Source organism: Xyrauchen texanus, chromosome 25, assembly GCF_025860055.1.
Source record: "Xyrauchen texanus isolate HMW12.3.18 chromosome 25, RBS_HiC_50CHRs, whole genome shotgun sequence".
In the NCBI taxonomy this organism is placed as follows: domain Eukaryota; kingdom Metazoa; phylum Chordata; class Actinopteri; order Cypriniformes; family Catostomidae; genus Xyrauchen; species Xyrauchen texanus.
Window position 1 is genome coordinate 27854010 of NC_068300.1, and position 16183 is coordinate 27870192.

The following is a 16183-nucleotide window of genomic DNA, read 5'->3' on the forward strand; positions in this document are numbered from 1 at the left end:
TCCATCTACAGAGCCATGCAGGTGCATTAGCAGAGGTTACAACTGCGCATGTCTATTTGGCGCTTTATTTTCTTTGCCAAACTGTATGATCCAAATGCATTATTAAACTAGAGATGAACCATGGTTCAAATGCTTACCGAACCACGGTTGGGAAACTGATTAAAATTTATAAAATGTATGTGTGGATCTCATCTTTGATGGACATGTTTTCCATTTCAATTTCAAGCACTTTTCAACAAAACAACTTGATTTTTCAGGTATTTCAGTACTTACATTTCTAAAAGCTAAATTCAAGAACTTTAAGCACTTCAAGGACCTTGTGCAAACCCAATAAATAGTGAAGTAAAACTGAAAGAGACATTTTAATGTTTGATGGGTAATTTTTTATTTATGTATTTGCACAAAGGTGTAAATAGCACCAGCCACACAGCATGACTTTTTGCACCCCAATAGTCCAGTGAAAACATACTGCAATTTAAATTTAGCTGCATTGGTGTGGGTCGTAATGACGGTGCAAATGTTACTTGTCATGTGGGCGACCCAAGTCCGATTCTGCCTTTGTCTCACTCTTTTCCCATTCTGTTTCCTACTTCCACTCTTAATATTTCCTTTAATACTACTTACATGAATAAATACTAATTAATATAAAAGGTAGTTTTACCATAGTAATACTGTAGTAACCATAGTTTTGTTGCAATTAACCATGGTGTTACAACAGTAATATGGTGTCAATATAGTAACCATGTTTTATTTTGTGGTTTTTATGATTTTAGTACAAAATACCATGATGATACTATCCTATGGTGATACTATGATACTATGAAACTATGGACAGAAAAAAATGTTGCAAATTTGAAAATATGGACTTTGCCTCGATTATTTTGGTTTTACGATATTTTGAAATTCGATATTGCTCCATCCTTAACACATATAAATAGTACTTGCCTGCCACGGATGCAATAGATGCGAAGAATTCAAGCTGTTCTCTAAATATAATTTATTCAGAAGAAAGCAGCAACAGAATGAGAAATGAATTACACTATAAAGTATGTGACTAGGTTCACTTCTGTGTGATAGGGCAGATTAATTTTATCCCAATTGCAAACTGTACTGGGGGTCACATGAACAGCAACCCAGACCACCTGTTCAAGTGGATTATAATTCAGTTCACTGGTTCAGAAATACTATGTTCACACCAACCATACGACTGAATCTCTACTCTGAAAGTGCCCAAATACCTGCATTTTCACCATCAGGCTGAAACTTAACAGTTGATGAATCGTGCCGTTCTGTACAGATCCGGGTCTCGTTGACACAGTTACAGTTTCTTTTTCCATTGTGGTGCTGCGAAATCAGGATTAAAATGGACTGACCGGGCAAGTGACCTACCGCGAGTCGGCACATCACTAAAGCCGTTCCACCAGCACGGTTTTCTGTCCTAAGTACGGTTAAGAAATTCGAGCAGGGAATGATTTGTAATCATACCGTCCCAAACCATGTTCTAAAGGAAATGCTACAATTAGTACCGTTACTCAATCTGCACAGAACCGTGGCCTGATGGTGAAATGATTTACATTCAATATAAATGTACACAAAGGCAAATTTTCACTATGTATTAAATAATGTTATTTTACATTAGAGGAACTCAGTCCATGCTATTGCAATCCCTAGTTTACTGTAAACATTGCAGGGCTTGACAATAAGGACTGCCCAATGGCCCAGGGCCAGTGTGAGAGCGATTCGGGCTAGTTGCTAGAACTGTCACTTGCCCGATCATGCCAGTGCTGCATTTATAACATTAGTGCAACAATCGAGAGAGCACAAAAATTACACTGAGCAAACAAAGTATTGTAACCAATGAGCAAGTGCGATTCTATTTAGCTCGCAAAGATGCATGAGAGTATATATACACTGGACGCACCAAGGCACTTTGCGTGCATGCATAAGAGCGTGCAAACACAGAGCACACTCTCCTAGCACAGTCCTCACTCTTTTTTAAGTGTCATAGAAGCAGCTATTACCAATGTGAAGAAAAAAAGCATGAAAAAACACTTTAGCACTTTTTATGTCTTGTGCAACAATTTAAGTAGGCCTGTCCCTGCACATTCCATGTTCATAGTGCGCAAAATCATACAATGGATCTCTCACCGTGCAGCATAGTCTGTTTAACATGCTAGTGCTCTTGTAAAGGGACAGAGCACTAGTTTTATTCCCACTGTAAAAAAAGCTAATTTTCTCTCATTAATTTGCCTTTAGAGATGAAGTGCAGAACGAGACATAATACAATTTGTTAAACCCTGATTATACACATGCCTGGAAATCACGAGCTGCTCAGTATCCAAAATGTAAGTAAGGGCAGCTGTGGCTCAGTTGGTAGAGCATGTCGGCCACTAATCGCAGGATTGGTGGTTCCAATCCCGGCCCACATGACTCCACAAGCCGAAGTGTCCTTGGGCAAGACACTGAACCCCAAGTTGCTCCCAATGGCAGGCTAGCGCCTATATGAATGTGTGTGTGAATGAGTCACAGTGCAGACCATTTACCATTTGAAACAGTCTACTTCATTTCATCCTCATAAAACACTTGTTACATGTCTCATTTCTGGACCATACATATATTTTTGTTTTGTTTTTTTGCTTTGTATATCAGTCAGTGTTGGTCTTGTTTGGGTTATCTGAATTTATGTTTATATCCACATACTTAATTCATAGATTAGGCAAATCTACCTACTGTATATTACACAGTCACAACCAAATTAGTAACAAGTCTCCTCTCTCAGGGATTCATATGTTTATACATTCAGCTAATTATCACATCTTTAACTCAGTGACTAAATCTTTGATCCTGTGTGTGAAAATACTACACATGTCCAATTGTTGCATGACAGCATGACTAAACTGGTGACCAAAAACATAATCTCCTCCATTGCTGGGGCCAGTGAAAATGTTGTCGGGGCCATCAAAAATCTGAAGCACTGGCCCAACCGGGCGTTGAGCCTTGTATTGTTTAAAATCTGGAAGTTTCCATGTCTGACTCATTTGCATCAATGAATGATGTACATATGCTTGAAAAACGTATATTTGTGGCTTGACATTATAATCAGGGGTGTTGGTGGTGCAGTTCAGGCTGTGTGAATTAGTCATTTCTTAGTTCTGTGTTCAGAATAAAAAAAATTTCCCTATGAGATTAATGAAAAACTCTTTATGTTGTTGTGTTCTATTTACCCTTTCATTTCTAATTTTAAAAGTGTGATCAAAAGGAGGGAAGGATAAGAGCAAGAGCAAGAGCAAGAGCAAAGAGTCTCGTGGTGGGAACTTTGAACCATGCTGGATTGTCACAGGGCAAGGTATGAATTACAGACAGAAGACACAAGCAAACAATGCAAGACCACACTTTCACTTAAGGTTTAAGGAAGGAATCTGTTAAACATTTACAAACGTAAATTTGTAAAGTTCAGGAGCAGGGTGCATAATGAATGGATAATTATGGATGTTTCTTACAAAATTAAAGAGACAAATGTCCCATTTATAACTACAGTGTTTTGTATTTCCTTAAATAAAACATTTATGCATTAGATACAAAATATCAAAAGTGAGATATATTATATATTCCACCACTCTGTAATGTTACGCTAATTTCTACATATCAGAATTGAGTGCAAAATTAGAATAATGAAGACATATTAAACTAACAGCAGCAAAATACATTAATGGACTAACCAATGATTTATGTGATTTGTAAAAAATATATATAAATTAATATTTATATAATTAACACATACAGAACTTCTTAAAATAGCCTTTTTGGTAACAAATCTGAAAAATGAACGGAAAAGCAGTTTCACCGCTCATAGACTATGGCAAAGCAAACAAAGCAAACTATACTGCAGTCTAATACAAATCCAATATGGATAACAGCTAAACAGTCAGTAGCTGCTAAAAATATACCTAGTTTCCTAGATGAAAATGAAATCAAACTAGTTTATTGAAGCAGCTAGGATCTTTCCTGTAAATGTGATTTTTCTAGTAAAACAAGCACAACTACAACCATCACAAAACCAGCCACTAGAGCAACTGAACACTGTATACAAAATACTTTATGATATTTATAGGTGTGGGCAGTACTAGTCATTACATCTTGTGTGGAATGAGGAAGTTACCAGAATCCCAGATTATTCAAACCTGCATTTAAAGGAATGCCTGTTTGTTTAAGAAAATTGAAGAGGCATGAACGGTGCCTTACAATGATCTCCCTACTTCGAGCAATGGTCTTCTTCTATTACAACAATGACAAGCAGAAAATACTGTCAGTTGTCTGCCCTTATTAAGGTAAACTTAATTAAAGAGTATAGACTTGAATGTGTGTGGCCACCACTATAAATTAGTGTTTTAGTCACCCTTGCCCCATTTATGCACATCTATTTGTCACATGATGACTGCCATCAAATGAATTGCGTTCTGCAAATTTAACAAAGTGGACCCTACAAATTGTTTACCTGCAAACGTAGCAAAGCCTTGAGTTTGTTATCAAGGCCCTTTTTTCAGTTTTATCATCTATTTCTGTTAAGATACTGTGTGCATTCTTATTTATATTTGATGAATATTTATAGTAAACAATTCCAAGAACAAAATGCTTATTCATACTGAACATGAATTCTTCTTTTTTTTAGCAATAGGATACCTCCAGTGATGGTGACCACATGTCATGTATGTATGCATCTGTCTGTGTGTCTATTAATAAATCAAACAACCCAGTTTGGACAGAGCCTTCCATCACCAAGGTTTTACAGCATGGCCTTGTGGAATACAGACTCTAGACATACTAAAGTGATCTGATGGGACCAGATAAAGGGAGTCTTTGAACCAGTAATATCTGCTGATCTCACTACATCCTGCATATATAAGGAAACCCTTCTTTTCAAGCACGGACCACACAGGAAGACACAGACATGCAAATAAGCATACACATATGCACCAGATAAAGCCTCACATGCAAAGTAGACAACCATATTAAACTATAACACTCTGTTGACTGCTGAGACCTTTAGACTGTTGACTTTTATCCTTTTGACTATACTAATGTACAGTAGGTGACATGGCAACCTCTTCTGACCTGTACCTGCTCAGATGAATAGTTGGACTCCAACCATATCATTTATTATGTGTTTGCTGTTAGATGTTTTCTTAGGGCCATGTGTGCAGACCATGTGTCCTATATCTCCAGCGGCTTTTCTCATCTTTAAACTTGTCTGCACGTAGATGTAACCAAGTGGAATGAATGACCTAGACACGCAGCCAATCAGATTCCCTGCACACCAGGTTTCGCCTCTGGCACTGGAAATGTGGGTTAACATTGAGTGTCATAAAATACAGCCACTCGTATTGCCCTTTGAGCACATTCGATGCCAGCCTTTAATCGAATACATATTTATATATTAGAATTATATAAAAATCTAGGAACACTCACATTTCAGTGATTTCTTGAATATGTTGTCTTGGACTTGCATTGACACCTAGGGTCCTGGATGCAGCATCATTCAAATGCAATAGTTTCACTTATCGTTGCCATTTTAGGAATTCACCATTCACAGTCAACCATGATTAATTTATTCCATGAGTGAAAGTGTCCAATAATAGGGTGGTTACTGAGATTAAGCAAGTAGTATGCTGTTTGTAATGTGACCATAACATGGCAACCCCCCTGAGGGGATCCTCTTCATGTAAAATAAAACAACATATATATTACAAAATTAAAATGTATTTAATTAGAAAAGTTTTTAAATGAGGAAAAAAAACTATAGAGAAAAGCTGCACTATGGAAAATTATAATTATTTATTTTTTGGTTCGTAATTAAATAATTGAGCGAGTAAATAAAAACAAATGTATGCGTCACTATCATAGAAGTATGCCTGAATATTCAACAGGAATGCAGTTAATGCACAAAAGAACGTAATTCCATATTTCCATTCTTCTAATTATTTGCATACAGTCCATTTACACAACCAACTTCTTAAAATGTGCTGTCTTTGTTTATATTGCTGGTGCTTGATAGGGAATGGGCTATATAATAGGACACTATTATTAAATTGCATTAGCGTTTGCGTGCGCATTTTCACCAAACTCACTTGCCACTAGATTTTTCCATCCTTGCACGAAAATACCAAAAATTCATGGCCATGCCCATTGACTTTACATGTATGACTTATGCATAGCGCTGTGCTTAGCACTAGCACACTTAAAATAGGGCCCATTGACCATAAAGATTTTCATTGGAAATCTAATAGCCTGCATACAGACTCTCAAACTGTATCTGCTAGGTACTGTATGGAACTACAGAAATTTCACATTTTCAGCAAGGTTTGTGAATAAAAGTAGTACCACAGAAATAATAATAAAGCTTATGGATCTTTCAATATAAGATAATGTATATATCATTTTTTTTAATTGTATTATTATTAGATGGCAAAAATAATGGGGCTTAGATTCAAATAATCTGTAAAAAAATGCCAAAAGGTAATAATTATAATAATAATAATAATCTTATTAACAGTGATCACGTATAAACTCTGGTCTTGCTTTTAGATTAGCAGAGGAGGTTTTAGTGGGAGGAGGTGGGGCAGAAAGAGTCTGTAGGGATTGTCAGTTGATTTAATCTCTTGCATCACCTGTGTAATATGTCAGGTTATTTATATTTCATGCAATGATATACGTTGAATGGTCTCTGGGGGAAAAGAGTATATTAAAGTCAAAAACTTTCCAGAGAGCAAGAACATATACACTCACCTAAAGGATTATTAGGAACACCTGTTCAATTTCTCATTAATGCAATTATCTAATCAACCAATCACATGGCAGTTGCTTCAATGTATTTAGGGGTGTGGTCCTGGTCAAGACAATCTCCTGAACTCCAAACTGAATTTCAGAATGGGAAAGAAAGGTGATTTAAGCAATTTTGAGCGTGGCATGGTTGTTGGTGCCAGACGGGCCGGCCTGAGTATTTCACAATCTGCTCAGTTACTGGGATTTTCATGCACAACCATTTCTAGGGTTTACAAAGAATGGTGTGAAAAGGGAAAAACATCCAGTATGCGGCAGTCCTGTGGGCGAAAATGCCTTGTTGATGCTAGAGGTCAAGAGGAGAATGGGCCGACTGATTCAAGCTGATAGAAGAGCAACTTTGCCTGAAATAACCACTCATTACAACCGAGGTATGCAGCAAAGCATTTGTGAAGCCACAACACGCACAACCTTGAGGCGGATGGGCTACAACAGCAGAAGACCCCACCGGGTACCACTCATCTCCACTACAAATAGGAAAAAGAGGCTACAATTTGCAAGAGCTCACCAAAATTGGACAGTTGAAGACTGGAAAAATTTTGCCTGGTCTGATGAGTCTCGATTTCTGTTGAGACATTCAGATTGTAGAGTCAGAATTTGGCATAAACAGAATGAGAACATGGATCCATCATGCCTTGTTACCACTGTGCAGGCTGGTGGTGGTGGTGTAATGGTGTGGGGGATGTTTTCTTGGCACACTTTAGGCCCCTTAGTGCCAATTGGGCATCGTTTAAATGCCACGGCCTACCTGAGCATTGTTTCTGACCATGTCCATCCCTTTATGGCCACCATGTACCCATCCTCTGATGGCTACTTCCAGCAGGATAATGCACCATGTCACAAAGCTCAAATCATTTCAAATTGGTTTCTTGAACATGACAATGAGTTCACTGTACTAAAATGGCCCCCACAGTCACCAGATCTCAACCCAATACAGCATCTTTGGGATGTGGTGGAACGGGAGCTTCGTGCCCTGGATGTGCATCCCACAAATCTCCATCAACTGCAAGATGCTATCCTATCAATATGGGCCAACATTTCTAAAGAATGCTTTCAGCACCTTGTTGAATCAACGCCACGTAGAATTAAGGCAGTTCTGAAGGCGAAAGGGGGTCAAACACAGTATTAGTATGGTGTTCCTAATAATCCTTTAGGTGAGTGTATAACAGCCACATAAATCTTAAATGAGTGACAAGGATCCATCATACTGTATGCTTATTAGGCTAACACTTGATCTTCCATTTTTGGGGAAGTAATTCTTAATGTTCTAGGAACTTTCTTTATTAGTTTTAATAACCATTAACAAACATTCCCATAGCATTGCAGAGAGGTTTTGAGTGACAAACCCATACAGAATGCATACATAACGTTCATTTTTAGGTTTTATTTTTCACACATAACCATTGCATTAACCTGAAACTTTAGGTAGGCCTAATTGATACTTTGAATAATGTAGACTTCAAAAAACATAACTGCTTAGCATTCAGCACCTCCTGCCTGCGGGCCACAGTTGCACGTGGATTTGAGAATACCAATTATGATATTATCCCATCCTAAATAGCAGTCATGGACTGCGCAAGAGTGCTAATCGTATTAAATAATATAGATACAATTGCAGAACAAAAGAAACTCGTGAGGACGCGAAGGTTTTTATGGTAGCTTTGCGCGAGAACCTTTACAATAACAGAACATACTCAATATGAACGTATTATTGGAAACCAAACGGTGTTGTGCGATTGTGTATAACGAATATGCTGTTCAGAGGAACAAAGCGCTTAAATCTACGGTTTAAAATGACACGCCTTTACTTCAACTTGTTGATTATTAAACATAACGTAATTGATATTGTATCTCGAATGCATGATACAGCACATAAATACCTAAAAATAAAAAAACGCTGCTCGATTAAAACACAAACGCTATCGGAATCTTTTTTTTTCTCGGATGGGACGCACATGTGTGTTATGAAGTGAACTGAGCATGTGTGTTCAGGAACATGCTGCAAACAGGTGGAGGAAACACGCACTACAGACTCATTTATTAATCTTTGTCGTCTGCATTGCTCACGACTAAAAAGGATTTTGTGATACATAATAAACAGACATAAATGGATAGACTGCATCAGTCTGGCCTAGCTGTACAACCATATGGCTCGCTGTCTTTGAGATATTGTCTGTCAAGTGCTGCTTTACTGTAGAGTTTACTACCTTCACTGCGTTCATCGCTGTCTCAACATGGAAATGTCATGAAAGCTACTCACGTTTTCACGCTACCGAGGATTCAGACGAGTCCTCCAGTCCAGACAGGTCTTTAATGCATTTCGGGTTGCTGTGCTTTTCTCTACACGTTGTTTATATCCGTGGACCCATGAATAAACGCTTAGGCTGTAGATGTTGTAAGATGCTCATCGTTCAGCTTAAGCAGCTGTCACCCAATGAGAGTCCGCCCCCCATGGCGCTATGCTGCTGAACCAATAGGTGTCATCCGTACTAAACCTTGTTACTAGCGGCTGCATGACCACTTTTTTTACGCTTTGACAACCAGCATCCTCAATCAGAAGGGTTTGGTATGGGTTGTGATCCTCTCCTCTCCGTATCTCTTGTTCCTCATTTCATTTATGTCTTATAAGTAAAACCCTTACAATAATGTACCATGGAAAACATAGTTGCCGCCAATTTACCAGATATTACAGTTATTGTTACTACATTTAAATGTTGTAAATGTATCAGATGTCACTCATAACAAAAAGTGAGAATTTGACTACATTTTTAAAGGGATAGTTCCCTCAAAAAATTGGTGTCATCATTCACTCACCCTTATGTTGCTCCAAACCTGTATGACTTTCTTATTCTTTTGTGGAACACACTGAGTGCGTTTACATGCACGTTCTTACTCTGATTATTCTTCATAAGCCGACAATGTCTGTGACAATGTAAACGCATTAAATGTTGTTCCTTTATCGGTGTACAGTAGTAAATGCTTAAGAATAAATTGAACGATGCGGGTAGATTTTTGGCAATTACCACTATTTCACGTTGCGTGTAAACACCTTTACCAGCATTCTTACTGACTTATTCTATGTATGCAAGTGTTGTTCGCATATCTCTACACGGTTTGACATTAAAAGCAGAGAAAACTTTTGTCAGATTTTTTAAATACGATTTTTGATAGTTAACAGCATTTTGGTCTGCATGTAAATGGGCTTAATGAGATATTAGGCTGAATGTTACTGACTGATAGTCTCAGTCGCCATTCACTTTCATTGTTTGGTAAAAGATGCAATGTAAGTGAATGGTGACTGAGGCTGTTAATCTAACATCTAATTTTGTGTTCCACAAAAGAAAGTCATAGAGGTTTGGAACGACATGAGGGGGAGTGAATGATGACATAATTTTGCATTTTAGATGAACTACCTCTTTATTGCACTCTCAATACACAACTTTTTTATTATGTATATATAAAAAAAAAACCTTCCTAAAGTATTCTTATATTTAAGAATAGAGATAACCTATGGTATATTTGGACAAAAAAAAAAAAAGTATAAATAAATTAATGTAAATATACTCTGTTTGAAGGAGATTTTATGACAGCAGCAATAAATGTGCAGTAGTAACTATTATGATTGCATGGTCATTTTTTGTGAGGGTAGTATTATTTTCCACCTGTGTCATATAAAGTGTTCTCTGGTTTCTGTTGATTTGAATGTTTGATGATTTCAGTAAATATTTTATTTTTATTTTATTTGTACAGTAAACAATGTAACTCAAATAGCTGTTGCTCAATTTGTGGTTGTCTATGGCCCAGTTTATGTAGTGCAAGAGAGACATCTATCCACTTTAGTGGTTTGACTGCTTCTATCTCTACATGTGAGACATTTCTTTTCTCAGCAAGTGAGCTATTCTCAGTGCTGATAAGCTGACTACTAAGTACTTTATGACTTGAGGCAAGCAGGTGCACGTCTGACTTGTTTGAACAAATGTTCTGGGTATATTTCTATTCTGTTGATAATCTAGTTTGTATTGAGGAGTGGGAAAGATTGGATGGTTCCCTATCGATTCAGTTCACTCGACATTGCGGTAAATGCTTTTGGGGAATTTCTTCTCCCACGACCTAGTTGAAGCCCTTGTATAATAATGCCAATCTTATGATTGGCAATGGTGTTTGAGCCCTGCCCCTTTAACCCTTTCTCACATAAATTCTAAATGATTTAACTGATCCCCTAGCTTTATTATTTTTTCCGGCAGTTATTTTACAATGTATCAAATTTTAAACTCCAGTGTGACGTACCAAGCGTGTCACGTGACACTCTGGGCAGTCACATGACGGTTCACCGCTGACTCGTCTCGCTTGGAGCTGAAGGACGGATTATAGGTAAGCATTGCAAGTCATATTTAGCTTTTTTCTTCTCTTTAAAACATTCCTCGTTGGTTTAAAACGTGCATAAACTATAATAAATGTTTTAACCAACGGTTATATTGACATTTATTTATTTTATTTTCTCGTGCTTTGAATTTCGCTCCCACATGCAACGTTTATGCCTACGCATTTCAGGATTGCTACTGGTGAGTACATTTCAAGTCTTTTTCAATGGAGAATTGTTGAAAATTGTTTGCAAACATGTGTAGACCATGATAAATGCATGAATGTTTATGATCTGTATTTATCGTACTTTGATGTAGTTTATGTAATGCGCATGCTGTTCACTTCTTGTGTAATGTTGTGGGCATATTGCACATATCTAATGTTTTGTGTTCACTTTGATCAAATGCTATTGTGTGAGGTATAGCCTATATTCTAATGCTAGTATTAGGAATGGTTTCAATTGCAATTAGCATGATATATAATTCATCAGCAATAAACTCTTCTGCAAAGGCAAAATACACATTTTACAAAATTGAGTTATGACTGAAATCGGGTCTCTTGGATTATGATCTGTCTTGTGTCAGATGGGTTTGGCTCAACAATGCTCATTTTCCAACAAACAGAGTATGACAATTGGCTGGGCAATTAAAAGAAAGTTTGAAGCCATTTTTGTTTTTGTTTCTGTGTTGGCAAAGTTACTATTTTTGACTTTTGCAATGCAGTATAGTCACACCGTTTCCTTCCATCGCCATTAGATGCTCAAATGTGTTACTAGAATATATAGGGAATATAGAGAAAAAAAATATATCTTTGCTCTGTGAGAGACAAGAGATACGTTCTGTATTACAATTATTCTTAAAATTAGATTTCATTTAATTGTATATTTATCTATGCTTTTTATATGCATTTCTTTATAGATAATACAACTTTTTTAAATAAATATAAATATAATGAGTAACAATATCAATATTTAAAAAAATAAGAGCAACAAACATAACAACTACTAAATAGCATTCATAACATTCAATTACATTCTATTTGTGGTAAATAAAAGCCCACAATGCACACATTTGATAGATTATAAACCAATTACAAGGACAAAATACACAATTTACAATACATAACAATGGGGAAATACCCATAACTAATGCTTATTTTATTTTACAGTTCTCAGTAATGCTTCAGTGTGTGGTCCTCAAAACATGGGCTAACACAAAAGGAAGTGTTGCACAGCTCTCATGTACTCAGTGAGTACCTTACTACTTTACAATGCTTTCTCTTTGGTCATTTTTCAGGTGATCATGGTCATTCTCATCCTATTTCTCATTTCTCATTTATATTAGTCAGAACCCACTTTGCCACTTTCCTTTCACTCCAGGTGGTGTTTTCTCCAGCTGTTCTGCGGAATAGCAGTTTGTTTCCTGATCTCCTCATCATTAGACCTCTGTGGGAGATGCAGGTGGGGTCTGACTTTGAGGTCCAGGAGGGGGTAAAATTGCTGGTAACCCTCCAGCAGGAAGAGCGTACGTCCTCCACCTTCTTTGGTGTGGTGTGTGCAGGCAATGAACCAGTGGCTGAGACATCTTCAGAATTAAAAAAATATATATTTCTCTGATCTAATCTGTTAATTGTTTTTTTTATAAAAGCAGACCTCTTTTTCAGTATTGTGTAAATAAAACTGTAAATGCAATTAGTGAAGGAATTGATGTTAAAATCTGTGATGAGCGTCAATGCAAATTTGAGGTAAAAGTGGCATGCTGTGACACTTGTCACTTGGGGGAAAAGGAAGACTACGAAGCATAAAAAAACCCCGAAAACTATGAAGCATTACTGATGTCAACCCTTTATTTCAGATTCTTAGTTTTTATACAAAACATCTTATTTACATAAAAAAAAAATTATTAGATTCTCAAATATGTCAAGCGTGTGTTTATAGAACTTTTATAATGATCATATTATTATCGAGATAAATGTAATTATTGATAGGCTGTGAACATGGCTATGTTTGTTTACATTGCAATGCAGATTTCAGTGTCCAGAGCATGTAAACATAATATTAGTTTCATGTGAATAAAACATTACGTTTGAAAGGTGATCGTTTTTCTCAATTATTTTTGCTGCTTTCATGTGATTTGCAACTTGTATTCTAATACCTCTGTGTTTATTTGAATGCCTGTTACATACATTTATTTTATCATGTGTTTGAAAAGACTGAACAGGTATTTTAGACATAAATGACAAGCACTTAGCCAGTCTCTCTCTCCATTGCAGCAGCAGCACAACAGCAGGTTTGGTGAGTTTTTCCGCAAATACACAGTGTATGTATATGGAAAGTAAACTTGTATTCTGTGTTTGTTTGAATGTTTGTAACATAAAATAAACATGTTCTTTGGTTTATTAAGACCATTCTAGCAGCTGTTTTAGAAATCTAAATTACAAGTGCTTAGCTATTCTCATTCTGTGTAGCTGCGAAACAGTACAACAGCTTTTATGGCGAGTTTCAGTTAGTTAGTTAAGTTACGGTTATACACTGTGTGGATTGAGCAGTAAATGTGTAGTCTGCTGCGTTAGTTTAAATGCCTCTAACATAAAATAAACATCCTTTGGTTAAAAGGTTGTTCAAGCAGCTGCTTAGCCAATCCCTCTCTGTAGCAGTGGCAGCTAAACAGCGGGAAAGCAGATTTGATGTTTTTTTTTTCCTATAGCCTAGTAATATTGTAGAAACCATGATTGTTTTAGGTTGATTGTATTGTATTAGATTGTATTAGGGGTCAAGCCCCTATTGTTTTCATTAGTTTTCTTAGTATTATTATTATTATTATTATTAGGGGTCAAGTGGGGCAAAAGGCCCCTATAGTTTTCATTAGTTTTGTTATTATTAGGGGTCAAGTCCCGAAGGGGTGAAACACCCCTAATGTTTTCGTTAACTGTCTTATTATTAGGGGTCAAGCCCCGAAGGGGGCGAAAGACCCCTATTGTTTTGTTAGTTTTCTTCTTATTATTATTATTCTTACGCTCGAGTCTATAGCAGCTCACAGAACTGCTTGTGGGAAAGTTATGAAATTTAGATAGAGGACAATCTGATCTGTCACCACAGTAAATTTGGCGTCTCTACCTCAGACCCTCTTGCGTCACCAACTGCTCAAATTTGCACTCACGTTTATGTTAATAACTTTTGAACCCTGAGTCCTAGAAACCAAATTATTTTTCCTCTAATTACTTAGAGCTCAAGACGATTCGATTGTCCAAGGCCATTTGTCCAATTTGCAAGAAAATTGGCCTGCATCATCTAGAGGCACTCACAACAAAAAAATATTCACAGAATTTTGATAAACCATACCGTTTTCGAATGGCACTTCAACGAATTCTGTGAAGAGCACGCCAAAACACTTTACACCGTAACACTTTAAAGTATTCATACTACACTTATTATGTGTCATATGCACCATGACTCGAGGGTGCTTGCTCAGTTTCAGAACAGTGCTGCTCAGTGGTCATGAGATATGAGAAAAGAAAAGTTTTGCTTATAACATGAAATTGGTCTCATTAGATTCAGTGGGGTATAAGATATAAAAAATTCCTATGTCGGCAGTTTGAATTTAGACATAAAATGCTGTATTTTACCATTGACTTTGCATAGTTACGAAACTCAGTATGTGTCATTGGCACCATGCTTTGAAGGGACACAAAAAGTTTCGGGAAAAGTTTCAAAAAGTATAATGCTATTTATAAAAAATACCTATTGACTCCTTTTGCCTATTGTCATGAGAATGGTCTTGAAAGATTCCGTGGTTCATGCCAAGAACAATGACACCAATTATGTCAAAATCGAGCAAACGTCCTGTTCACCATTTTTAAATATTTTGAAAACCTACTTTTTCGAACTTTTCGAGTCTGATTTGCCCAAAAATTGGTCTGCATCATCTAGAGACACTCACGACAAAAAGTAATTCACATAATTTTGATAAACCATACCGTTTTCGAATAACAATTCAACGAAAGCGGAAAATTGAACTTGAGGCTGTGACTCTGCAACGCTTTGAGGTATTGGGACACTTGGTACATGTGATCACGCCAAAAAACTTGGCCCTGAGGTTACCTGCAGCATTTTGGCACACTGCCCCTACTGGTCACGAGATATTAAAAAGGAATAATTTTGCTTATAACTTCTGAACAGTTTGTCAAAAATTCCTATGTCAGCCATTTTGGACATCGGTCATTTAGAATTTTCTGAATAACCTACTTTTTTTTAACATCCTAGGTTGTTTGTCCGATTTGCACGAAAATTGGCCAGCGTTATCTAGAGGCACTTATGACAAAATCTAATTCAAAGAATTTTGATAAATCATACCGTTTTTGAATGGTGCTTCAACAAATTTGACTAAGAGCACGCCAAAATGGACATGAGGGTATATCTCCGTAACGCTTTAGCGTATTCATACCAAATGTATTATTTGTCATAGGCGCCATGACTCGAGGGTGCCTGCTCAGTTTATTTTCGATACTGAATATAGAAATAAAGGTACTAATATAGATAAAATATGAGCATTTTATAAGCCAGAAACTTGTACCATAAGAAGTGTATGGATGATGGTCACACTCAACCATATACAGAGGCACATTATAGCCTTTATGCAGGATTTCCACTATGTTAACTCATGTTATCATTTTAATCTGTTTACCTAGAATGAACACTTCCTAAATAAATGGACCATAATGTTCTGTTTTTTAAAAATAGATAGGTTGCTAGGTTTCCACCATTTGAAAGAAGTCAGATGGTCTAAGAAATAATGGTGGCAAGCAGAGACAGGTGAAGAAGCAAGCTCATTGGTTAGAGATAATGAGAATGAACAATTTATGGCATCAGAAGGGATAACAGAAGTTTATAAAGACTGGGAGTCTGAGACTGAGAAGGCAGAACAGACAGCTGGCATTCTCAGGTTTATTGGTTACTCAATGTTTTACCTTTGGCATCTGAAACCCC